We start from the raw sequence: 26571 nt of genomic DNA on the forward strand, positions 1-26571 counted from the left end.
CACCTGGATGATTCTGTGAGTGACTGGGAGAAGGTGCTGTGGTCAGATTAGACAAAAATTGAGGTCTTTGGCATTAACTCAACCTGCCGTGTTTGGAGGAAGAAAAATGCTGTATATGACACAAAGAGCACTGTCCCTATTGTCAAGCATGGAGGTGGAAACATTATGTTTTGGGGGGTGTTCCTCTGCTAAGGGCACAGGACTACTTCACCGCATCAATGGGAGAATGAATGGAGCCATGTACTGTAAAATCCTGAGTGACAACCTCCTTCCCTCCGCCAGGACATTAACACCTTACTGACATCGGGCGTAATAGTATGCCGATGTCGGTATCCCTCCCTTTCATGTGGGCTCTAGCGGAGAGCCCACATCTTTCCGGGGACATGTCAACAGTTTTGAACAGCTGACATGTGCCCACAATAGCCGCGTGTGGAATCGCGATCCACCCCGGCTGTTAACTAGTTAAATGCCGCTGTCAAACTCTGAAAATGCTCATCGGTATGACAACCAGAGGTCTCCTGGAGACCACTATGGTTGTCAGCGCCGGATTGCTATGAGCGCCACCCAGTGGTCGACGCTCATAGCAAGTCAGTAATTCAGCTACTTCAGCTACATAGAGGCGAACTGATCATCAGATCTATGTAGCTGAGCCGATCGGGCTCTGGCAGCTTCTAGTCTCCTACGGAGACTATTGAAGCATGCCAAAAGTAAAAAAAAAAAGTTTCTGAAAATATAAAATAAATAAAAAAAAATATTAAAGTTGAAATCACCCCCCTTTCGCCTCCTTCAAAATAAAACAATTAAAAAAAAATCAAACATACACATATTTGGTATCACCGCATTCAAAATCGCCCGATCAATAAAAAAAAAGGATTAACCTGATCGCTAAACGGCGTAGGGAGAAAAAAGACAAATCACCAGAATTAAGTTTTTTCGGTCACCACGACATTGAATTAAAATGCAATAACGGGCAGTCAAAAGAACATATCTACCAAAATGGTATAATTAAAGTCAACTCAGCACGTAAAAATAAGCTCTCACCCAACCCGAGATCACAAAATATGGAGACGCTACGGGTATCGGAAAATGGTGTAATTTTTTTTTTTTTTTTAAGCAAAGTTTGGAATTTTTTTTCACTACGTTGATGAAAAATAACCTAGACATGTTTGGGGTCTATGAACTCGTAATGACCTGGAAAATCATAATGGCATGTCAGTTTTAGCATTTAGTGAAGCTAGCAAAAAAGCCAAACAAAAAACAAGTGTGGGATGTCATTATTTTGCAATTTCACCGCACTTGGCATTTTCTTCCCGTTTTCTAGTACACGACATAGGGAAACCAATGGTGTCGTTCAAAAGTACAACTCGCCCCGCAAAAAATAAGCCCTCATATAGCCATATTGATGGAAAATTTAAAAAGTTATGGCTCTGGGAATGAGGGGAGCGAAAAACTGAAAAAAAAAAAACCTCCGGTCATGAAGGGGTTAAAAATGGGTCGTGGCTGGGTCTTCAAGCAAGATAATGACCCAAAACATACAGTCAAGGCAACAAAGGAGTGACTCAAAAAGAAGCACATTAAGGTAATTCAGTGGCCTAGCCAGTCTCCAGACCTTAATCCCATAGAAAACTTATGGAGGGAGTTGAAGCTCCGAGTTGCCAAGTGACACCTTCAAAATCTTAATGATTTAGAGATGATCTGCAAAGAGGAGTGGACCAAAATTCCTCCTGACATGTGCGCAAACCTCATCATCAACTACAAAAAAAAGTCTGACTTTTGTGCTTGCCAACAAGGGTTTTACCACCAAGTATTAAGTCTTGTTTGCCAGTGGGATCAAATACTTATTTATCACTGTAAAATGCGAATAAATTTATATAATTTATACAATGTAATTTTCTGGATTTTATTTTTACTATTCTATCTCGCAATGTTAAAATTAACCTACCCTTAAAATTATAGACTGTTCATGTCTTTGTCAGTGGGCAAACTTACAAAATCAGCAAGGGATCAAATACTTATTTCCCCCACTGTATGGTATACACTCTTTCTTTGAATACATCCTTTGGTTGGTGTATTAGAGCTACAGTATTCATTGTATGGTTAATCACTTTTTATTGATATTATTTAATTCCTAATTACTTTGTGAATCCATTATGTTAAAATTAATCTTTCTCTTTTATAGTAATTTTCGTAAGCAATTGCCATCCATTATCTGTTGTAGGACTAATAACTTGATTTTTATTTGGTACTAGCCTAATGATCAAATCACTAGGCACTAAATCTAATCCTTGTTATTTAATAATTCGTGAATAGGGTCAACTATTCTGAATGCCTTCATTGCTAGAGAAATCTAATAACCTTGGACACCGACTACATATTATTTTCATTCAGATAAATTAATTGCATTATGTGGCTGTGGACCACTATTAATTGCATGCGAGAGCCAATACAGATCTACTGCCTTTAAGATTTTAAACCAGCTGCCTCCCCAACATGTTCTACCATTGCTGGCTTCTTCAGGGGAATGAGGCTGCTATGGCCACTAATTGGAACCTAATGGCTTAAATAAGATTGGTTTGTAACGTCATAGAAGTCATTAGAAGGAATTGACACTATAACCAATAGTAAGAAGTTAGCAACAATCGTAAGAAAGCATCCAACAGGTAAAGAGACATGTCAATCATGGTGTTTTAACCTATATATTATTCTTAAGCAAAGGGCAAACTCACCCAACCAATCTGGGAACTACACATGGCTATCCCTCCGGTATCCATCCAATTTCCACAGTTGGAGCCACTGAGGAACCAATAAGTCTCTCCTTCCAGGTCATATTCTGAAGATTGATTAAAATACATGACCTTCAGAACAAATGTCCCATGTCTGCGCTTGCACATTCGGTTGCGTTAATAATACATTTTAAAAGGACCTTCTTGTCACCTGACCGCCGAGTCACACTTAAAATCAAGAGGACATTCAGATCTCGTCTGCGCTTGCGTATTCACTTGCGTAAATTAAAGGTCTTGAGAACCTTTCTTGTTTTTAAGACGAGATATGAAAGTCCTGTTTTTGAGTGTGACGCAGCAGTCAGCTGACCAAAAGGTCCTTTAAGTTTATTATTATCACAACCGAATGCGCAAGTGCAGATGTGGGACATGTGATATGAAGGGCCTGCATTTTAATCAATCTTAAGTATATAACGTGGAAAGAGAGTCTTATTGGTTCCTTAGTGGCGCCAACTTTAGTAATTAGATGGATACCAGAGGGATAAACATGTGAAGTTCACAGATTGGTTGGGTGGGATGGCCCTTTGCTTAATAATAATTTATAGGATAAAACTCCATGACTGATATTTTTCTTTACCTATTGGATGTGTTCTTATGATTGCCACTAACCCCTTGTACAGGATGACCTCTATGACATCATAAACCAATTTTATTTAAGCCAAAAGGTTTCAATTAGTGGCCATAGCAGCCTCATTCCAAAAGCCAGCAATGGTAGATCTTGTTGGGGAGGCAGCTGGTTTAGAATCTTAAAGGAAGTTGATCTGTATTGGCACTCACATGCAATTAATAGTGGTCCGCGGCCACATAAATCCATTGCATTATCTGAATGAAAATAATATGAAGTCCATGTTCTAGGTTATTAGAGCTCTCTAGCAATGAAGGAATTCAGAATAGTTGACCCTATTCACTAATCTACTATATAATTGTCTAAGGGTCACTTCCGTCTTTCTGTCTGTCTGTCCTTCTGTCTGTCACGGATATTCATTGGTCGCGGCCTCTGTCTGTCATGGAATCCAAGTCGCTGATTGGTCTCGCCAGCTGCCTGTCATGGCAGCGACGGGCAGTCCGATTAGTCCCTCCCTACTCCTCTGCAGTTAGTGCCCGGCGGCCGCTCGCTCCATACTCCCCTCCGGTCACCGCTCACAGGGTTAATGCCAGCTGTGACGGACAGCGTTATGCCGCGAGTTACGCACTCTGTTACCGCAGCTATTAACCCTGTGTGTCCCCAACGTTTTACTATTGATGCTGCCTATGCAGCGTTAATAGTTAGAAAAATCTAATGTTAAAAATAATAATAAAAAAAAAAACCTGCTATACTCACCCTCTGTAGTCCGACGATGCGCTCGCACCTTCCGCCAGCTTCCGGTCCCAGAGATGCATTGTGAAATTACCCAGAAGAATTAGCGGTCTCGCGAGACCGCTAAGTCTTCTGGGTAATTTCGCAATGCATTCTGGGAACGGAAGATGGCGGCAGCCGTGCACCCATCGCCACAGCGCCCTTGGATCCCAGGGGGTGAGTATGTAACTATTTTTTATTTTAATTCTTTTTTTTTTTTAGCAGGGATATGTGCCCACACTGCTAAATACTGCGTGGGCTACATGGATGCTATATACTACATGGGGAGTAATATATACTACATGGCTGCTATATACTACCTGGGCAGTACTATATACTACATGGCTGCTATATACTACGTGGGCAGTACTATATACTACATGGCTGCTATATACTACGTGGGCAGTACTATATACTACATGGCTGCTATATAATACGTGGGCAGTACTATATACTACATGGCTGCTATATACTACGTGGGCAGTACTATATACTACATGGCTGCTATATACTACGTGGGCAGTACTATATACTACGTGGGCAGTACTATATACTACATGGCTGCTATATACTACGTGGGCAGTACTATATACTACATGGCTGCTATATACTACGTGGACAGTACTATATACTACATGGCTGCTATATACTACGTGGACAGTACTATATACTACATGGCTGCTATATACTACGTGGGCAGTACTATATACTACATGGCTGCTATATACTACGTGGACAGTACTATATACTACATGGCTGATATATACTACGTGGGCAGTACTATATACTACATGGCTGCTAAATACTACGTGGGCAGTACTATATACTACATGGCTGCACTATACTACGTGGGCAGTGTTATATACTACATGGCTGCTGTATACTACGTGGCCTGTGTTAGATACTGAGTGGGCTGTGTTATATACAACGCATCGGGTATTCTACAATATGTATGTATATAGCAGCCACATACTATATAGCACAGGCCATGTACTATTTGTATGCTATATACTACATGGCTCCTATATACTACGTGGCCTGTGCTATATACTATGTGGCTGCTATATACATACATATTCTAGAATAACGGATGCGTTAGAATCGGGCCACCATCTAGTTATTAAATAACAGGGATTAGATTTAGTGCCTAGTGATTTGATCATTAGGCTATTGCCAAGTAAAAATCAAGCTATTAGTCCTACAACAGCTAATGGATGGCAATTGCTTACGAAAATTACTATATAATAGAAAGATTAATTTTAACATAATGGATCCACAAAGTAATTAGGAATTAAATAATATCCGGGACAAGCAGTCTAATTTGTAACTAATACAGACACTATGTTGTTAAATTGCACTATTATAAAGGTTAAAATAAAAGTTATATTTTGATGTCACAGAATTTTTAGTTAGGGTTTATTTGCCTCAAGCAACTTGTAAGTAAATTTTTAAAACCTTATGCTGATTCTTAATTGAACAATTGTGGAGTTCCAGTAGTTTGTCGGCACTTGCTTCCAGTTAATGTTCAATACATCCGAAGGTGAGGACAGTGAAGCCAGGGCTCGTGTGATGTAAGGCTACGTTCACACTAGCGTTGTGCGCCGCTGCGTCGGCGACGCGACGCACAACGCACCGAAAAACGCGTGCAAACGCACGCAAAAACGCTGCGTTTTTCGACGCGTGCGTCGTTTTTTGACGAAAATCGGACGCAAGAAAAATGCAACTTGTTGCGTTTTCTTGGTCCGACGCTAGCGTCAAAAAAGACGCACGTGTCGGAAAACGCAACAAGCAAAAACGCATGCGTCCCCCATGTTAAACATAGGGGCGCATGACGCGTACGTCACCGCTGCGTCGCCCGACGCTAGCGCGACGCACACTAGCCGAACGCTAGTGTGAACGTAGCCTAACAAACTCATGTGGGCCCCGTGAATGTGAATCCGACACCGCAAAAACTGCCCTGACACAAGAGGTATCTGTGTTTTTATTTTAAAGGCGCCAAGCATGAGGAATGACATGGGAACAATCCCTTTAAGATGATAAATTTTTCGGTTAAAACATTTCCAACATACTGAACATGAAAAAAGCTTCTCCCCTGTGAGACTTCTACGATGTTTTTTTAAGAGTCGATTTCTATGTAAAATATTTCCCACGTTAAGAACATGAAAAAGGCTTCTCCTCTGAGTGACTGCTTTGGTGACTAAGAAGAGTTGATTTCTTCACAAAACATTTTCCACATTCTGAACAGGAAAAATGCTGGTCCCCTTTGTGGGTTCTCTGGTGGCAATCAAGATGCGCTTTCTGGTTAAAACTTTTCCCACATTCTGAACAGCAAAAAGGCTTCTCCCCTGTGTGACTGCTCTGGTGTCTAAGAAGAAGTGATTTTGAGTTAAAAAATCTCCCACATTCTAAACAAGAATATAGTTTCTCCCTGGTGTGAGTTCTCTGGTGTGCAATTAGATTTGATTTCTGTATAAAATATTTCCCACATTCTGAACATGAAAATGGCTTATCTCCTGTGTGAAGTCTCTGGTGTCTAACAAGATGTGATCTAACTGCAAAACATTTTCCACATTCTGAACATGTAAAAGGCTTCTCCCCTGTGTGACTTCTCTGATGTGTAACAAGAGCTGATTTCACTACAAAACATTTCCCACATTCTGAACAGAAAAAAGGCTTCTCCCCGGTGTGACTTTTTTGGTGTCTAACAAACGATGATTTCAGCACAAAACATTTTCTACATTCTGAACATGAAAAAGGCTTTTCCCCTGTGTGACTTCTATGATGTACGATAAGATTAGATTTCTCTGTAAAACATTTCCCACATTCTGAACATGAAAATGGCTTCTCCCCTGTGTGACTTCTCTGATGACTAACAAGAAATGATTTCTGTGAAAAACATTTCCCACATTCTGAACATGAATGTGGCTTCTCCCCAGTGTGAATTCTTTCATGTCTAACAAGATTTGATTTATAGTTAAAATATCTCCCACACTTTGAACAAGAGAATCTCTCTTTCTCTTTGGAAATTTTTTGATGTTTAAAAGATGTTTCAAGGGAAAAAATATTTCCAAAATCTGCATTTGAAATCGACACCTTTGCTTCGAGAGCAGTTTGTTTTTCTAACCATTTTTTATGACTTTTTGCTTTCTTAGTAGTCTGCAACAAATCAGAAGACGTGATCTGGTTCAAAGGATCATATGACAGATCTTTGCTGTGAAGGGATGATGGTATATTTGGAGTAATGGCATTCACTTCAATTGTATCCTGTGTGATCTCAAGCTGTGTGATCTCAAGCTCATCTGATTTGAAAACTGAAGATGTCAGCAGTACGTCTGATCTCCCGATACAGTCATCTAACAAGAAACAAATAAATATTAATGCATATTTTGCTACTTTCCAATTGTATGGACAATTTAAGTAAAAACAAGAAGTAGCAAAATTTAATTATTCACAAAGATAATGACAGTTCTCAGTCTAATAGAAAACCTCATAGCAAGAATCAGTAGAGCGTAGTGTTCAACGGTTTGTTCATTCTGCCTCTCAAACATTGGAATAAAAAGCCACCCAAAAATATTATGTCGACAAAAATGATCTGTCAATGGAAAAAGAGGTTTCCACATTATTACTTGAAAAGCAACATGGCTTCCATAAACCAATCCAGCAATAGCCGCTCTACCCATCAAATCTCCCCCTCACTTTTGAGCCTTGCAGTGTGCCCAAACCACATTTAGCATCCATGTATTTGGCATTACTATAGTGAAAAGGACCTATTCAATTTACGGTATGTGTGTCTCCTGGAGCAAAATCTGGTCACTATGTGGTGGGCAATGAAATGGCAATGTGCAATTTTCACTTTGCAACATTCACTGTGGGCTAATTTTGCGGAGAGTGCCTGTGGAGTCAAAATATTCACTACTCCTACAGATTTTAACCCTCTGTGAATTAATTTCCAAAATGGAGTCATTTTATGGAGATTTCTACTACTCTGCTTTATTGTCATAATAGGCTTCAGCAAAAGGTGTGTCTCAATTTAGTAGTACCGTCCAGTCTGGCAGTATTGGTGTGTGTGTGCAGTCCAGATGCAATAATCAGCTCCCTGCTTCAGCCAAATGGAAAGTACCACACCTTACTAAAGCTTCAAGCTCATTGCCCGAAGCTGCCAGGTACAGACTTGTTCACCTCTGGTTCAGTTCTCTGCGCTTAGCTCATGGCTTTTGTATTGGTTTACTATTTAGCTTGCCATTTCACACCATACAACAGCTAGTAACTCTGTGGCCCAAGCCTAAGGGCCCCTGTGTTAATCCAGATTCAAGTATATGAGTTAAAAAGGATAAAGTAATACTACTGGTTGCCCCTGCTATAACTTTCTCGGTAAGGGCATTCATTCTATTAGCTAATTTTACCTTATCCCTAGCTGCTTCTCCTCTTTTGCTTTTAAAATAAGTTCTAATACCGACACTATCGACTCACATATCAAATGAGGAGTGTTCTCTAGCGCGGATACAGATTTTGAAATAGTTTGAAGCATATCTTCTAGGTTACACAGGTGTCACCCACGCGAAAAAAAATTTTTGTTGTACAGTAGGGGACATCTCACATTGACTAGATGTTACAAACAATTTCAATGTTATACAGGCGTCATCCACAGGCCCAAAAATATTTCTTGTTACTAACGTCTTACAGTGTGGGAGATCTAATTTTACAATTTGTTGGAGCATATCTTCTTTGTCATACAGGCATCATCCACACTCAAACAATTATTTTTGTGATTAATGCTATTCAGCACGCCATATGTCACCTTGTCACTTACTGTCGCTGAAGTTCAGCTGTCTGCAGAGCTGGTGCAGAGTTTAAAATCTATTTTTTTGTTGCTAATACTGTGCCCCTACCACACTATCTGAGCAACATGACTGTGAAAAAGCGAGATCATGGTAGAAGGGGGGAATTAGTCTTGGTTTACTAATGGTTTCACTAACATTACTACCTACCCCACGCAGGGCCGCGCTTAGTAACCCGATGTTTACCCTGGTTACCATCCTAAAAGTAAAAAAAACAAACGCTTCATACTTACCTTCCGCTGTCTGTCCCCCGGCGCTGTGCTTCTCTGTACTCACTGTGAACACAGCGGCCGGAAAGCAGAGCGGTGATGTCACCGCTCTGCTTTCCGGCCGCTGTGCTCACAGCCAGTACAGAGAAGCAGAGCGCCGTGGGACAGACATGGAAGGTAAGTATGAAGCGTTTGTTTTTTTTTACTTTTAGGATGGTAACCAGGGTAAACATCGGGTTACTAAGCGCGGCCCTGCGCTTAGTAACCCGATGTTTACCCTGGTTACCAGGGGACCTCGGGATCGTTGGTCGCTGGAGAGCTGTCTGTGTGACAGCTCTCCAGCGACCAAACAGAGACGTTGCAGCGATCCGGATCGTTGTCGGTATCGCTGCAGCGTCGTTTAGTGTAAAGGTACCTTTAGGCTACGTTCAGATTAGCGTTTCCCGACGCTGCATCGGGCGACGCAGCGGCGACGCACGCGTCATGCGCCCCTATGTTTAACATGGGGGACGCATGCGTTTTTCTTGTTGCGTTTTCCGACACGTGCGTCGTTTTTGACGCTAGCGTCGGACGCAAGAAAATGCAACAAGTTGCATTTTTCTTGCGTCCGATTTTCGTCAAAAAACGACGCACGCGTCGCAAAACGCAGCGTTTTTGCGTGCGTTTGCACGCGTTTTTTCGTGCGTTGCGTCGCCGACGCAGTGGCGCGCAACGCTAATCTGAACGTAGCCTTACTGATGTGATAGATGAACAACGTAGCTAGACTTTTAGCCATCAGCTATTTTTGCAGCAGAATAGCATAATTTTACTAAAATGGTCCACCACCACCCATGCTACCGTATTACCCCGCATTACATAGATCGTTGATGAAGTCCATAGACAAGTGCATCCAAGGCTGATATAGAATCTTGTTAGGCAAGGGAAAACTTGACAGAGCCTGGCGAAAGGCCTTTTCCCTGGCACAAACTCTACACTTCGGGTCATAACTATCAGCATCTGTAAGAGGGTTTTGACACAAAAAGGACTTAGCTATAGCTCTGCAGTCAGCTGTAGACCCAGAGTGCCCAGACAACACTGAATTATGTACTTTAAGAAGATCTGAGCGAAACAAGGACAATACAACAAGCTTGTTCAGTGGTAAGCCCTCAACTTGAGCACCTTAAATGTGTTGTCTGAGATCGATCACCAAAAGACCCACCACCCTTTCACTAAGAAATTTGACAGGATTTGCGTCCCTAAACATCACAACAAAGCTATGTGACAAAGCATCAGCTTTGAAATTTAGATCCAGGGAGATAAATTTTTGAAGACCGGACTTGTCTAGTATAAAGGTATTTTGTGGCATCAATATTCAGCAAGTTGGGGCGTGGCTATGTAACACAGGAGAGAGGACGCACCTCGTGGGAGCTCCAGCCATCCTTACTCATCCTGCCATAAAAACCCCTGACATACAGATTGTACCGGCTGGTACTGTACCCCTGGGACCCCAGGAGTCTGGTGACCTCCCTGGACGGCAGCTTTGGAGCCCCAGGACGTCGGAGACTGAAGCGGCCTGGATGGGCGGTGGGATCCATGAGCGCCGGCGGCCATCTTTGAGCACGCGCTTCGACGGACAGGACACAGTGCCGGCTTCTGCCGGTGCTGGGCTTCTTCCCCTGAGATGTGGCGGATCCTTAAACTGTAGCGGGGGAGCGCTGTGGAACATCGGAGCACAGGTGCTCGGATATGGAGCGGTCGGCGGTGCCTGGGGGGGACGGCGGCTCGGGAGGTGAGCAGGTAGCCTGAGATAATAGAGGGGTGGTGCGATGTGTGCCCTGGAAGATTGGGCCCTGCACCTCCTTATCAGACAGATGCTTCTCCCGCCGGCGCCATTACTCTGGAGGGATTAACCCCCTCCCTGCTGCTCTGCCTGTGTAGGGCTGTGAGGCTGCTCTAAGACGCAGTGCCTGGGTGAATCTTCAGCTACTGCTTTTACAACCCTTGACATTCTTCCTGCCCGTCCAGTGGCCTCCCTGGGATATACTCCAGAATTCAACTCTGCCGTGTCCGTTGCTGGGGAGTAAACCAGCCATAACTACAAGTGTGGTCATTTTGTGGAGTCCTTCTGTTGTTCGCCATGCATCACTCCAAGGGAGCAGGGGCTGCTGACAGATTAAAGAATTATGCCAGGGAAGATGCCCCTGATAATGTGCGCACTCTCAGAAATAATCCTACGCAGGCCCCATGTAAAAATCGTCTTTCTGATAGTAATGAGGAGGGAGAACAAGACGATCTGACTCTTAAACAAGCGTCTGAGCAATTGATGCAGGCTATATCCCTCACTAGATCTTCTCTTACGGAAAAAATAGAGGACGTACATACTGAAGTGGGTCGTCTGCGACACGATATGCAAGCTATGAGAGGGCGTATCTCATAGGATGAAACAAGAGTGTCTCATATAGAGGATACCATTACCCCTATGGAGGCCAAATTGACAAAAGCCGCTGGCTCTGTGAATGCTTGGAAACAAAAGGCAGATCACTTGGAAAATAGATTACGCCGCAATAATATTCAAATTATTTGCCTGCCGGAACGCTTGGAGGGTCAGCAACCTGAGCAATTTCTGGAAGACTGGCTTAAGGCCTCCCTGGGAGATGGATTCTCCTCAACATTATTCGTGGAGAGAGCCCATAGGGTCCCAACGAGTCCTCTTCCCCCTGGAACTCCACCCCGGCCTTTTTTGGCGCATCTCCTCAACTGTAGAGACAGGGATGCCATTCTTCGTTTGGCGCGGCAGAAGGGCCCTATCAAATTCAACAAAGCTACCATTTCGATTTTCCCGGATTTCTCCATGGAGCTCCAAAAGCAACGGGCACGATTTATGGAAATTAAGAAACAACTAAGAGATAAAAAGAGATTTATTCCATGCTTTACCCAGCTCGGCTCCACATTGTCCATGAAGGCTCTTCCTTATTCTTTACAGATCCGGCGGAGGTAACCGAATGGTTACGGTCCTACAGGGTGTCTAATGTGCCAGACTCCTAATCTGTTCTCCTTGTCTAATGGCAGTACAAATGGAGCTCTCCGTACAGGTGCTGAGCTTATCAACAATACCGGACGCTGGATTCAGTGAGGGTATCCCCTTTTCTATTTGACTATAGGAGTACAGGATTATACTCCTCCACTGTTCAAGTTTTGTTTTGTTTGGGTTTTTATACCAGTTTTGATTGTTTGATATGTGCGGTCGCCGCCATTAGTAATTTTGTGTGATGTCCCTGATCCTTGCTCAAGTAATGATGTATATCATTCTTTCTCTTAAGTGTGGATATGGGGTCTGAAATTATTTGTATGACCTGGAATATACGGGGTATTAAGACTCAACGAAGAAAATCAAGGCACTTTCGCAGATTAAACGTCATCATCCTCATGATGTAGCTCTGGTGGAGACACATCTGACTAGAGACACAGCTAAATGTACACAAAAGCCGTGGGTACAGTGGTCCCTTCACGCATTCCACACCAGCTACTCAAGAGGGGTCTCTTTGCTGATACACAGGGATGTTAGATGGGAGGCCAGGGAAGCACGACGGGATCCTGAGGGTCGCTTTGTCTTTGTGCACGCCTTCATTAACTCACGGGAATATGTGATATTATGTGTCTATAACCCCCCCCCCCCCCCCCGGCTAATACATTGGTTCTCCATATGGCAATGGGTTTCTCCCTAAATTATCCTGATGCTGGTGTTATTTGTATGGGAGATTTTAATCTAGTCATGAATAATTCCATGGATAGACTGAGACTGGACAACGTGATATCTGGGGGGCCTTCTCCTCAGTCCCCCTCCCAATTGGCACTGTTTATGGGTGGTAGCGGATGGCTGGACCTGTGGAGAATGTGTCACCCTGAGACAAGGGGGTATACCTGTCACTCATCAACCAGGCGGTCTCTGTCTCGTATAGATTACATATTTGGATCTAGTGGCCTGGCATTGTGGGTGGATAGTGTTGAGCATGGCAAAGGGGGATATCGGACCACAGTCCAGTTATTCTTAAACTTAAATACGGTCAATCAAATAATAATATGCCCTGGAAATTGAATCCCTTCTGGTTGAAACTAATAAATTCTAGTGATAGAACGGTTGATCAGTTGAACTGCTTTATCTCAACCCATCCAGATCCTCCAAATCTTAGTCTGTTTTGGGACACTCTAAAAGCATATCTAAGGGGATGTTGGTCCTCCACAATTTCTTATATCAAAAGGATAATGGCGAGGGAGGATGATGAGATGGAGCGGCGGCTGAGGGACTCGGAGGCCGCTTATGTAACTAATCAAACTAGTGGTAACAGGGTTGAATGGCTCACCTCCCAGAGGTTATATGCTCAACATATAGACACTAAATCAAAATGCAAATTATTCTTTACCCGTCAATCCTATTTCGAATTGGGGAATGAGGCCAGTACATTCCTAGCTTTTTTAGTGCACCAACATAACACTTCTAATACAATACTATGGATTCGGGCACTTGATGGTTCATTAGTATCTTCTACTGATGAAATTCTCCGGCGTTTTCATGATTACTATAAATCATTATATAGGTCTAGTAGTGGTCTTGATGTCTTTGAATGTTTAGACTATTTATCGGATGCAGCGCTCCCCTCACTGAGCCCAACCCAGCAGGCCTTTATGGAAGCTGAGTTCACTTTGGAGGATATAGCAGATATGGCCACTGGGAAAGCCCTTGGACCTGACGGGTTTCCCGTTGAGTTATATAGAAAATACCGAGACAACCTGGCACCACTTTTATTGAAGGTGCTCCAGGGTATATGGGAGGGAGAATCCATGCCTGAAACATTTGACGATGCAAACATTATTATGCTTAAGAAAGAGGGGAAAGACCCCTTGGAATGTGGATCATATCGTCCCATATCACTGGTAAACATAGACTATAACATTTTCACCAAAATTTTGGCTACTAGACTGAACATGATCATAGTAGACCTTATACACCCAGACCAAACTGGTTTCATGCCTGGGAAAAGTACTTCCATCAATATCAGGCGGGTCCAGTCAGTGATTCAATATAGTTCCCTAGAATCAGATAATAACTAGCATCACTGGATTCCTTTCCGCATGTCTGTGGAAATACGGTGTTGGGGATAAATTTATGAGAGAGATAGGTACATTATATAGGAATCCCAGGGCGCGTATAATTGTGAATAACTCCATCTCTGATCCTTTTGCCTTACATAGGGGCACCCGTCAAGGATGTCCTTTGTCCCCGACTCATTTTGCCCTTGCAATAGAGGCTTTGGCAATACGCATAAGGTCTTCCACGGATATTAAGGGAATAAATATTGCGGATCGTGGGGATACCATCGGTCTTTATGCTGATGACATGATAATATTTATGGATAAAGTAGAGGAAACATTACCACAAGTAATAGGGACCATAGATAAATTCAGTAAATTCTCCAGTCTCTATATAAACTGGGATAAATCTACCTTGATGCCTCTTTCTCACGCCCCGATGCCCTGTCTTGAAACGCTCTCGTCACTACCTATAGTCTCTAATTTCAAATATCTAGGTATCCATATGTCTCAACATAGTCGGCTTGACCTACAACTTAATATTTATCCATTACTGGATTTGGTCAAATCTAAATTTGCAACCTGGAACAAACTCCCTCTCTCTGTTGCTGGCCGTATTAACCTAATTAAAATGATACTACTTTCAGCATAATGCTGTGCCAATACCTAAAGGTACCATCACACATAACGATATCGTTGCTTTTTGTGACGTAGCAACGATATCGTTAACGAAATCGTTATGCGTGACAGCGACCAACGATCAGGACCCTGCTGGGAGATCGTTGGTCGCTGGGGAATGATCAGGACTTTATTTCATTGCTGGATCACCCGCTGACATCGCTGAATCGGCGTGTGTGACGCCGATTCAGCGAGGTCTTCACTGGTAACCAGGGTATACATCGGGTTACTAAGCGCACTACATACTTACATTCCTGTTACGTACCCCCGGCGTCAGCTTCCCTGCGTCCCCTAGTGTCAGCGCCGGCCGGCCGTGAAGCAGAGCACAGCGGTGACGTCACCGCTCTGCTTTCCGGCCACCGCTTACACAGTGCAGGGAAGCTGACGGCGGGGGCGCAACAGGTATGTAAGTATGTAGTGTTTTTTTTTTTTTTTTACTTTTACAATGGTAACCAGGGTAAACATCGGGTTACTAAGCGCGGCCCTGCGCTTAGTAACCCGATGTTTACCCTGGTTACCCGGGGACTTCGGGATCGTTGGTCACTGGAGAGCTGTCTGTGTGACAGCTCTCCAGCGACCAAACAGCGACGCTGCAGCGATCGGCATCGTTGTCTAGATCGCTGCAGCGTCGCTAAATGTGACGGTACCTTTAGTCTTTCTTTGCGAATTTAAACTCTTTAATCACATCCTTTATATGGGGGAAGACCAGGCCCAAACTTAAGTTATCTGCTTTACAGAGACCGAAACAGGGGGGCGGGGCGGCCTTGCCAGACTTTTATTTGCATTACCTTGCCGGGCAGGCTAAAGCGATAAACAAATGGATGCCCAATAATTCCCTACCTAATTCTGAGAGTCATCTCCTTCACCCGGATTGATTGTCCATTGGGGTTTTTGGAGATGGAGAAAGTTAGTGCTCCTCGTTTACTGCCTTTACTCCGGCTGGCAAGATTAATATGGAGGCAAATTAAAAGAGTCATTAAATTTGTAGATATAGTAGCTGAAATGCCATTGTGGAACAATAGTTGTTTCCCGGAGCTACTGAATCACCCATCTACCGATTTTTAGATTTTGTTTGGTGTTCTCTCGGTAGGCGACGTACATGACCAAGGGTTTTTTATATCCTTCGAACAACTACAGAATATTTACAATATCCCGAGATCTCAATTCTTCCGTTATCTGCAGCTAAGGTCAACTTTCCAATCGCATATGCGTAATGTGGGTACAGGTCGGAGCGATCTCATCTTTACCTTTGATAGGTATCCTCAACTTACAGGGTCCTCAGGGACTCATTTCCTCTTTATATACATATTTGTCCTTGGGAGTCGGGTCTACCATAAACTCCATCAAAGGGAATTGGGAGGGACTTCTTCCTGATGTATTGGGAGAAGAATGGGAGGATATCCTGGAATCTCCAACTAAAGTCTCCCGTTCAATTAACAATAGGATGACCCAGTTATATATTATATGTCGGTCTCATCTGACCCAGACACGACTCTTTAAAATAGGTCGCCTCCACTCGTCAGATTGCTTGTGGTGTTAAACACGTGATGCAGATTTTATTCATATGATTTGGAGGTGCCTGGTAGTTCTTCATTACTGGAAGGAGGTGACGACATTACTAACATCTTTATTGTCGATCCCTGTCCCACTTGAGCCATTGACCTGCTTATTCGGGGTGTGGGATGCGGAAGCTTGGGATCATTACACTGGGATCTTTCTTCGAGAGGTGCTCTTTATGGCACGGAAGGTGTTAGCGTTAAGGTGGATGGGTGGTTCTCACCCGTCTCTCAGAGCTTGGATTGATTTGGTAAACTCGATTATCCCGTATGAAAGAACACTGTACCAAAATAGAGGATGTTCAGGTAAATTTGAGAAAATTTGGGGTAGGTGGAACGCCTCTTATCATACTCTATAGTTTACACTGACTGGACACTTATGCAAGAAGCTGGGCTTATGGTTTTGGGGGCATCACCTACAGGGCGGGATTTTTGTATAATTTTCCTTTCGGCGACTTACTATTGGTGGTTAAAGTAGTTAATGTTATATAATAGGTGATTTATAAGGTACTAGTGATTTAACATGCACAGTTTGCTATTCCTGCAAAACTTTGGATATGATGATACACGGTAATTATTTGTATTTCATGTTATAATTGATAATAACAAATGCAAATGTGTGTAATGTTTGATTTATTCTGGAATCAATAAACGAATTAAAAAAAATATTCAGCAAGTTTTTAGGATCCGTAAAGACCGTTAACTTATGTCTAGCCTACACTAACCAATGTACCCATTTCTTAAATGAAAAGTTGCCGGACCATACGTTAACCCCAGCGGCATCACTAAATTCTCAAAATGATCTTCTGGGGTCTTGAAGGCGGTTTTCCACTCTTCACGCTGCTGAACGCGTATGTGGTTATATGCTCCCCTGAGATCAAGCTTAGAAAACCATTTAGCTTCTGCTAGTTGACTAAAAAGATCAGATATAAGAGGCAAATGATAAGGATTACAGATCGTGATCTTATTATTCTCCCTAAACTCCAGGCAAGGATGCAAACCTTCAACCTTTTTCTTGAAAAAGAAAAACCTCACAATGACTGGAGATGTGGATGAGCTCGTTAGCTAGACCCTTTTGAATATACTCTTTCAATGCATTTCTTTTGGGAAGAAGACAGGTTAAACAGGCAAGACTTAGGGATTTTGGCACCAGGTATGGACTTGATTGCGCAAATCATACACGCTATGTGGAGGAAGAAATTCACTCAGTCTTAGAAAACACATTCTCAAAATCCTGAACGAACCCTGGAAGATGAAATCTCAAAGAAGCCAAGGACTTCGATAGATAAGTAGATGAGCAAAAACTTCCCCAAGACCTGAGTTGTTAATTGCAGATTCTTAAATGGGATAACCAACTGTAGAAATACTGTAACCACATAAAATAGATAAATCACAGTCAATGAGATCTAAGGCAGAACCAGAATCTACAACTACGTGATTAACAATAAACCCATTTTCAAAATCTAAAGATACTTGTAGAAAAAAAGACAGTCGAATGCATAGGAGATAATTTCAGACTCTTAGAACCTGCGTCTTTACGCCTTAATTTTTTATTTCAATAATTTTTTTTATATATATATATATCTGAAGCACTGAATCATAACATGACCAGAATGACCACAGTACAAACAAAAACAAGCAGGTGCTCCCAGTTCAGTTCCCTCATTGAGACCTCGGCAAGCACCAATTTGCATAGGTTCACCCGTGTCTGCCAAAGAGGAGGAAGAAATTACTGGCACAACCTTAAATGTGCCTTTATCCCTCAGACGTCTTTCTAAGTGGATAGCTAGTGACATTGTCTCCTCCTTTGACATCGGGGAAGGGCTGTAAACAATCATGACTTTAATCTGACTAGAAAGATCCTAGTAAAACTGGCTGCAGGGTGCCGGGTCATTGCAGGATGTCTCCATTGCCTAATATCTGGATGGAGAGCAGAAATCTTACACTTTACGATTACCCTGAACCAAACTGTAAATCATGGACTCAGAAACTTCGACCCTATTGGGAATGTCATAAATCAGTCCAAGTGCAGAAACAAAGCGTCAACAGAAGAAAACACTGGAGAATCTACAGGCAAAAATAATGCCAAAGCATGAGAATTCCCACCGAGCAAGGACATAACACCCATTCGTTGACTTTCTCCTACTGTGTAAACAGGCCACAGGCAAAAATACAGCCTACAGTTGGTACGGAAAGTATTCAGACCTCTTTACATTTCTCACTTTGTTTCATTGCAGCCATTTGGTAAATTCAAAAAAGTTCATTTTTTCTCATTAATGTACACTCTGCACCCCATCTTGACTGGGAAAAAAACAGAAATGTAGTAATTTTTGCAAATTTATTAAAAAACGTAAAACTGAAATATCACATGGTCATAAGTATTCAGGCCCTTTGCTCAGACACTCATTTTTAAGTCACATGCTGTCCATCCTCCTGGAGATGGTTCTACTCCTTCATTGGAGGCCAGCTGTGTTTAGTGAGGCTATGTGCACACGTTCAGGATTTTCCACATTTTGTCGGCGAAAAAAAAACCACTAAAAAACCGCTTATATTAACCATCCCATCATTTTAATGCATTCAGCAATTATTGTGTACATGCTGCTTTTCTTCAGTGAAAAAAACGCATCGCGGTATAAAACGCAGCATGTTCATTAATTTTGCGGATTTTGCGTGTTTTTGCCGCTATATTATTGAATTTGGACGATCCAGAAAAAAATGTGAAAAATCCGCAAAAAAAAAAAAATATAGTTCTTACCGATAACGGTATTTCTCTGAGCCCATGACGGCACCACGGAGAGAGGGGATCCGCCCACCAAGGACAGGAAACCTACGGATAAAAAGGCGGTACCACTCTCCTGCATCAGTTGTTTTACATAGAGAACGATGGGAGACTACTAAACATTTGTCAATTTTAACTGTTTATCATAACAAGATACCGCGTGACTTTTAACTAAGAGTAGACTATAAATAGACTATGGCACTATTTTGATGTGTGCACCCACAAGTGAAGGGAGGGAATGTACGGGTGCCGTCATGGGCTCAGAGAAATACCGTTATCGGTAAGAACTATATTTTTCTCTGATCGCCCATGACGGCACCACGGAGAGAATTGCATAGATAGTACATTCAGGGAGGGACCACCGCCTCCAGAACCCTTTTACCGAAAGTAAGGTCTGAAGAGGAGATTAGGTCCAATCTATAGTGCCTATAGAATGTGGATGGTGAGGACCAGGTAGCAGCTCTACATATCTAGTCAATGGAAGCTCCAGCCTTCTCCGCCCAGGAAGTCGCTACTGCCCTTGTTGAGTGAGCCTTAACCTCCCCAGGGACGGACATCCCACTTGCCGAGTATGAGAGACTGATGGCGTCCGTGATCCATCTTGCTATGGTGGCTTTAGATGCTTTTTTCCCCTTCCGGGGACCCTGGAAACACACAAACAGAGAGGAATCCTCCCTACTCTCTCTAGTGACTTCTAGGTAATGTAAGAGACATCTTCTTACATCTAGTGTATGTAGTGTTTGTTCCTCCTTATTTTTAGGATTGGGACAGAAGGAGGGGAGAGATAGCTCTTGAGACCTGTGAAATTTTGAAGCCACTTTCGGGAAATATGCTGGGTCTGTTTTTAAAATGACCCTATCCTCTAGAAATTGTGTGTAAGGAGGGTTAACAGAGAGCCTGTAAGTCGCTAACCCTACGGACAGAAGTAAGGGCGACTAATAGAGCTGTTTTGAGAGATAGGTTTTTTATTGTAGATTCGTGTAATGGTTCAAATGGAGAACTAGTCAGGGCTTTAAGGACCAAGTTTAAGTCCCATTGAGGAACAACTTTTACTGGAAGAGGCCTTGATCTTCCTGCCGCCCTGATGAATCTAGAGACCCACCTATTTGAGGCTAAATCAAAATTGAATAGGGCTCCCAAAGCTGCCACGTGAACTTTTAGGGTGTTAGTGGCTAAACCCATCTCCAACCCGTTTTGTAGGAACTCTAATATGGAATTAAGGGGAATTTCTTTCCCTATTTTTGCACCTGATGATGACAGAAACTTTTTCCATATCTTGCCATATTGTTTTGTTGTAACCGGCTTCCTACTTTGTAACAGAGTTGAGATTAAGCCCGGAGAGAACCCCCTACTTTCTAATAATTTCCTTTCAAGAGCCAAGCTGTCAAGTGCAAGTTCTTGACCTGCGGATGACAGACTGGGCCCTGTGACAACAGATCTTGGAGGTCTGGTAATACCCAAGGGTCGGAAATTGACATCTTCCTCATCCATGAGAACCAAGGTCTCTTCGGCCAGAACGGGGCAATTAAGATGACCAACGCCCCATCCTCCCGAATCTTCCTCAGCACTGCTGGAATCAGAATAAGAGGAGGGAAGGCGTAGACCAGATGGTGACCCCAAGACATCATGAAAGCGTCCACGGTTACTGGGTTCCCCAGAAGGGATAGGGAGCAAAAGGAGGTTACTTTTTGTTTAGATGACTCGCAAAGAGATCTATTTCGGGAACACCCCATTTTTCTGTGATCTGGGCAAATATCGACTGATTTAGTTCCCATTCTCCCTGTTTTAGGCTGGACCGGCTGAGGAAGTCTGCTTTGTAGTTGTCTACTCCCTTTATGTGCAGGCTTGTTAGGGATAGGAGGTTGCTCTCGGCTATTTGTAGGATTGAGCTGGTCACTTCCATTAGATTTTTGGAACGGGTACCCCCCTGGTGATTTAGGTAAGCTACTACCACCCGGTTGTCCGACATCACTCTTACATGGTGAGAGTGAAGGACCCCCAAGAATTCCTGAAGTGCAAATTTTACTGCAAGAAGTTCCTTCATATTGGAGGATTTGTTTGCCAGAGATGGAGACCAAATGCCCTGGACTACTAGGTCGCCCAGGTGAGCCCCCCACCCTGAAGGGCTTGCGTCTGTAGTCAGGACCTTCGAGATCTGAATTACCCATGGGACTCCCTGGGAAAGATTTTCCTGCGATTTCCACCATGTCAGAGAGTGACTGGTGTGAGGAGATAGAGTTAACCGCCCGTCTAAATGCCCTCCTAGATGGGTTTGCTCCGATAATATCTGCCATTGAAGATCTCTCGAGTGTAATTGGGCCCACTGGACCGCGGGGATGCAAGAGGTCATGGAGCCTAAGAGGGACATGACCTGACGGAGTGTTATAGAGGGGAGAGATTGGATCTTTGATACTAAACTCTTTAGTTTTTGTATCTTGTTCTCCGGGAGCCGACATTCCATTTTTTTTGGAGTCCAGAGTGAGACCTAGGTACTCCTGGACCTGAGAAGGCATTAGTCTGGATTTTTATATATTTATTAGCCAACCCAATTCCTTTAAGGAATGTATCACTATCGCCAGTTGATCCTCGCAATGTTGCGGGGAGGAGCCTATCACCAGGAAATCGTCGAGATATGGCACGATTACGATATTTTCTTCCCTGAGGTGAGCCATTACCTCCGCGATCAGTTTTGTAAAAATCCTCGGGGCTATGGCAAGACCGAATGGTAGGGCTGAAAACTGGATGTGATTTAGGACTCCCCTGATGTGAACTGCCATCCTGAGGAATCTCTGGTGATCTTTGTGTATTGGGACGTGATAATATGCGTCCTTCAGGTCTAGGACCACCTTGAAGCATTGGGGAAACAACATTTTGATAGATGACTTTATCGTTTCCATCTTGAATGCTTGAACCTCCAGGTAATTATTTAGTTTTTTTAGATTTATAATGGTCCTGAAGGAACCATCTGTTTTTTTTCTCAGAAATAGAGGGGAATAGTAGCCTTGCCCTCTTTCTTGAGGGGGAACCTCCCGGAGTACTCCCTTTTTTACTAACCCGATGACCTCGTTTTCTAGTGCCAGCTGTTCGTCTGCCGAAGATCTTGTGGATGTCATCGTGAAAGAAGGACGGGGGCATCTTTTGAATGTCAACCTTAGTCCTGATTCTATGATGTTCAGAATCCATTGACTGGAGGTAATCTTTTCCCAGGCTGGGAGAAAGAGAGATAACCTCCCTCCCACCTGGGGCGAACCTTCATTGAGGAGGTTTCTTGTTATCATTGGGGTTTTTGTTAAAGATAAACCCCTTATTTTTGTTCCTCTTATCTTCCCACTTTCCCTGGCCTCTCCCCGGGTTCTTACGAAAAAACCTCTTGTTCCGAAAGGGCTTTCGGTAAGAGGGGAGACCTAGAGAGGGAAAGGACTTCTTTTTATCCCCTGCTTTTTCCAAGATGTCGTCTAATGTAGAGCCGAACAAAAATTCTCCATCGCAGGGGATAGTACATAGTTTTGTTTTTGTTTGCAGATCGCCAGGCCAATTCTTAAGCCAGAGGGCACGCCTGGCCGCATTAGCAAATACTGCTGATCTGGCGGCTAACCTGATAGAGTCTGCCGAGGCATCAGCCAGGAAAGCCGCAGCCCCCCGTATTACTGGTAAAGTATTCAGCATCGAGTCTCGGGAAGTCTTTAATTGACCCTCTAGTTGATTTAGGCCTCCTCCCGCTGACTCCCAAGAGCCTTTGAGAAAGGCGTCCGCCTTCTTGTCCATAGGGTCTTTTAGGACCCCCATGTCCTCAAACGGGAGAGCAAATTTCTTTGATGCTTTAGCTATTGCTACATCTAATTTGGGGGCTTTCTCCCAATAGGAGCAGGATTCATCCTCGAAGGGGTATTTCCTTTTTGGAGTTAGGAGAGTCTTTTTCATGGGTTTTTTCCATTCTTTCTTAATCAAAGCTGCAATTGCGTCATTAAGCGGAAAAGCTCTTCTCTTTTTCTGTTCCAGGCCCCCAAACATGATATCTTGTGCCGATTTTTTAGGGTGGGAGTCTACCAACCCCATAGTACTTCTTACTGCCTTTATGAGGCCATCGGTGTCCTCTAGCGGGAAACAATTGTGTCCGCCTGAGGAAGAAGTGGATGATGAAGATGAGGTGGAGGAGTCGGAGGATACTGAACTCGCACTATCGCTGTCAGATTTTGAGACCGGGGACGGGGACCTGTGTCTGGTCCTTCTCCGTTTTTTTCCCTTTTTAAGGGATCTAAAGGTGTCTTCCACCTGCTCTTTAATTAGGTTTTTTAAATCGGTTGCAAACCCAGGCAGGCTTTCGGATACCGTCTGCTGTATGCAGGAATTACATAGCTGCTTCTCCCAGGCTGGTGGAAGATCCTCTTTACAGATGGCACAAACTTTGTGCTTTGTTTTACCTACGCTTTTCCTCCCCTAAAAGAGACAAATAATAATCTTACTGTCTCTGACTTTCACGAAGATCCACTTACCACCTCCAGGACCCATAAATACCAGTTGGGGATTCTCTGCCTCTGGCTTTCTCCCCGACGCCGCACTGGACTCCTTACTATGTTGGGACCTTTGGCGATCTTTACTGGTGTCCTGGTGACCTTTCTGCTGTCGCCTTTTTTGCTGCTGCTGCGGCGATGCAATAGGTGGAGGTGATTCTGGCAAGGGTGATGCTGGGTCGCTCATCCTGCTGCTGGTCTGCGGTCGCTGCTCATAGCACCTGCTGCGCTGTAGCGACTGGTACTCCTGAGGCCCCTGCGATATATTGCAGAGCCACTGGGAGGAAGTAGCTCCTTCTATTTCAAGCTTCCCGCCGCTCTTCTTTGCGTCTGCGCAGTCCCTAGCCGACGGCGAGGAGCGCCGAACGCCGGCGCCTGCGCAGTTGAGCCTCAGCGGCTCGTATGCAACGCCTGAGCGGCCCCCCCGCCTGCGCAGTAGCGTCCAGCCGACGGCGAGGAGCGCCGAATGCCGGCGCCTGCGCAGTTGAGCTCCAGCGGCTCGTATGCAACGCCTGCCGCCTGCGAGGAGCGCCGAACGCCGGTGCCTGCGCAGATGGGCCTCGGCGGCGCCCGCGCATCGCGAGACCAGCAAAAACTCCGGGCATGCGCCTGACCCTCAAGATGGTGCCCGGAGTGCAGATATGGCACTGCTGACCGGCGCTCCCGGTCCTATGCAGCCCCTGCCGCGCGGCTCTGCATGCCTGATGGCAGTGCAGTGTGCAGGCTGACGCTTGTTCGGGAGGCCCGTGCCGCACCTCCCGCAACCACAGAGGGACCCCCCTGGATGTTGCCGCTGCTGCATCTTACCTGGGGAGGTGACCGCGAATTCCCTGTCACCTCCCCCGCACACCCTAGAGGCCCACTAGCCTTCAGCGGTGGCGCTTCGGGTCACCACCCCAGCCGAGGCAGAGGGACCCCAGCTGCCTGAGTCGGACTGGATGGCCCCGGAATTCCAACGTCGATCTTCGGTAAGTCCGTAGGTCTCCCATCAAGGACAGGAAACCAACTGATGCAGGAGAGTGGTACCGCCTTTTTATCCGTAGGTTTCCTGTCCTTGGTGGGCGGATCCCCTCTCTCCGTGGTGCCATCATGAGCGATCAGAGAAAAAAACGCAGAAAAACGCAATAAAAACGTGAGCTCATTTCCTGCAGAAGAAGTCCGGTTTTGTTCAGGAAAATTCTGCAGACATTCCTGAACATCTGCACATAGCCTTAAACTGATAGGATTTGATTTGAAAGGCACACACCTGTCTATGTTAGGCCGGGATCACACATGCGAGAAACACGTCCGTGTCTCGCATGTGAAATCCAAGCTCTGGCGCCGGCACTGTGGAGCGGAGCGTGCGGCCGCATAGGAACACATGGAGCCGCACGCTCCGCTCCGAAGTGCCGGCGCCAGAGCTTGGATTTCACATGCGAGACACGGACGTGTTTCTCGCATGTGTGACTCCGGCCTAAGAGCTCACAGTGCATGTCAGACCAAATGAGAATCACGAGGTCAAAGCAATTGGCCAAGAAGCTCAGAGACAGAATTGTGGCAAGGCAGAGATCTGGTCAAGGTTATAAAAGATTTTCTACAGTACTCAAGGTTCCTAAGAGCACAGTGGCCATCATATACCTTAAAATGGGACCACCAGAAGTCTTAGCAATCGTGGGAGAAGAGCCTTGGTGAAAGATGTAAAGAAGAACCCAAAGATCACTGTGGCTGAACTCCAGAGACACAGTGGGGAGATGGGAGAAAGTTCCACAAAGTCAACTATCACTGCAGCCCTCACATGACACCCTCCACTAAACGGTAAGGGCTCCACTGCCTGTCTTATTATAAAGGGAATCTGTGTGCTAGTAGTGTTGTTACCATCTGGGGCTAGTAATTGATTTACTGGACGGCTACTTGATTATTATATACATGGTTTGCTTATCGAATCTACTTAGCTTATTCTTTTGCTATTGTCTCTTGGAGTGCCATCTGGGGCTAGTATTTGGTTTATTGGACGGCTACCACTCTATATATTCTTTGTTCATTGGACCCACTTAGTTTGCTCTGTGCTATTCTCTCCTGGAGCGCAGTCAGTCTATTTAAAGGGAATCTGTCACCCCAAAATTCACCTATAAGCTAAAGCCAACGGCATAAGGGGCTTATCTACAGCATTCTCCCATCTTCGTACGATGATGTCCTGTTCTTTGCTTCCTGCCGCGGCTCCTGCGCAGGCGTACTTTATCTGCCCTGTTGAGGGCAGAGCAAAGTACTGCAATGCGTAAGCGCCGGGAAAGGTCAGAGAGGCCCGGCGCCTGCGCACTGCAGTACTTTACGCTGCCCTCAACAGGGCAGATAAAGTACGCATGCGCTGGAGCAGCGGCAGGAAGCAAAGAAGAGGACGTCATTAAATGGAGATGGGAGGTGCCGGACCCGGCCTCTGACCTTTCCGGCGCCTGCGCACTGCAGTACTATCCTCTGCCCTCAAGAGGGCAGAGCAAAGTACGCCTGCGCTGGAGCCGTGGCTGAAGATCAGAAGAGGACGTCTTGTAATGAAGATGGGAGGCGCCGGAGCGGACCAAAGACGCCCGTTTGACCGGACCAGCAGCGGGACCGCCCCTGGGTGAGTATAATATAACCCGTTTTTCTTATCTTTCAGGTTACATCGGGGGCTTATCTACAGCATTGCAGAATGCTGTAGATAAAACCCTGATGCCGGTGGCCTTAGCTTATAGGCGAATTTTGGGGTGACAAATTCCCTTTAACACATGTCTATTTTTCTATAAGGGTGACACCTACCCCTTATTGACCTTAGCAGCTGAGGGGATTCTAGTGGTGGTTTTC

At 44.5% G+C, this 26571-nt stretch overlaps 1 pseudogene; it reads right to left on the bottom strand.

Annotated features, from left to right (window-relative positions):
• LOC138666521 (zinc finger protein 268-like) overlaps positions 1–26571 on the bottom strand; it is a 171996-nt pseudogene that overhangs the window by 119410 nt on the left and 26015 nt on the right.

The sequence above is a fragment of the Ranitomeya imitator genome, chromosome 2 (genome assembly GCF_032444005.1).
Source record: "Ranitomeya imitator isolate aRanImi1 chromosome 2, aRanImi1.pri, whole genome shotgun sequence".
NCBI lineage: Eukaryota > Metazoa > Chordata > Amphibia > Anura > Dendrobatidae > Ranitomeya > Ranitomeya imitator.